We start from the raw sequence: 1,090 nt of genomic DNA on the forward strand, positions 1-1,090 counted from the left end.
GTTTTTACTCCTTTCTCACTAATTTTTCTTACCCATTCACTCTTACCAATCAACAATGGCACTCAATATTGTTAGAGCAACTATCCCAGAGAAAGGAACAAACTATCTCGCTTTTACTGATGTTAACCAAGCTCCTGACAGTTTCAAGGGGTTTGTGAAACTTTTGGCTGAATCTTATCTTGTAGGAGCTTTGACTGCAAATCCCGTTCTGTATCTGGATGTTCTACATGAATTGTGGACTACAGCAGTAGTAAGGACTGATATGAATGACAACTCTCTCTCTATGGTAGTGACATGCACAATTGGAGGCCAACTAATAGAGTTCAATGAACAAGATGTGAATAGAGCTTTGGGGTTGCCAACTGAAAATCTGGTGGAGGTACCAACTCTTGATGAACTGTTTGAGTTTATGGACTTCATCAACTATGGTAGAAGAATCAACCTGTCAAGCTTGAACATAACAAATCTAAGGAAGGAGTGGTCCTCTATCTTTGATTATGTGGTGAGGGCCTTCACATGCAAGAAGACAGGGTATGACAATATTTCAAGTGTGGTGCAAAAGCTGGTGTACTCAATTTCCCACAACAGACACTTGAATGATGGTCTATTAATCCTGGAAGAACTTGCAACTGGGCTAACAATGCTCCTGTCAACTAGAGGTAAGAAAATTTTCTTTTCTAGATTTATTATGTTCACTATAATTCATAAAGTAGCAGGCATACATTTATTAAAGGCTTAATGACCTTTTCAGCCTCAACATTTGCACCGGTGTACCAATAAACCCTTTAAGTTTAAAGCCATACCTTTTCGCCACTCGGGTATCCAAAATATGCCTTTTAACCCTTGGGCCGAGTTGGGCCGTGTAACATTACATAACGGCGAGGATATTTCAGTAATTAACCAGCCGATATTCACACAAGTTTAAAACATTCCTTTTAAACCTTAAAATGTGAAATTGTACTCATAAGCCCCTAAAATTTGAAATTGTTTTAATTGATTCCCTTAATGACAGAATGGAATTTGGTTGAGTTTATAATACAAACATGTTCATATCTGTTGATTAATTCAATCGCCCAATATTAAATAGTGC

This window comes from Apium graveolens, chromosome 1, assembly GCF_009905375.1.
Source record: "Apium graveolens cultivar Ventura chromosome 1, ASM990537v1, whole genome shotgun sequence".
Taxonomy (NCBI): domain Eukaryota; kingdom Viridiplantae; phylum Streptophyta; class Magnoliopsida; order Apiales; family Apiaceae; genus Apium; species Apium graveolens.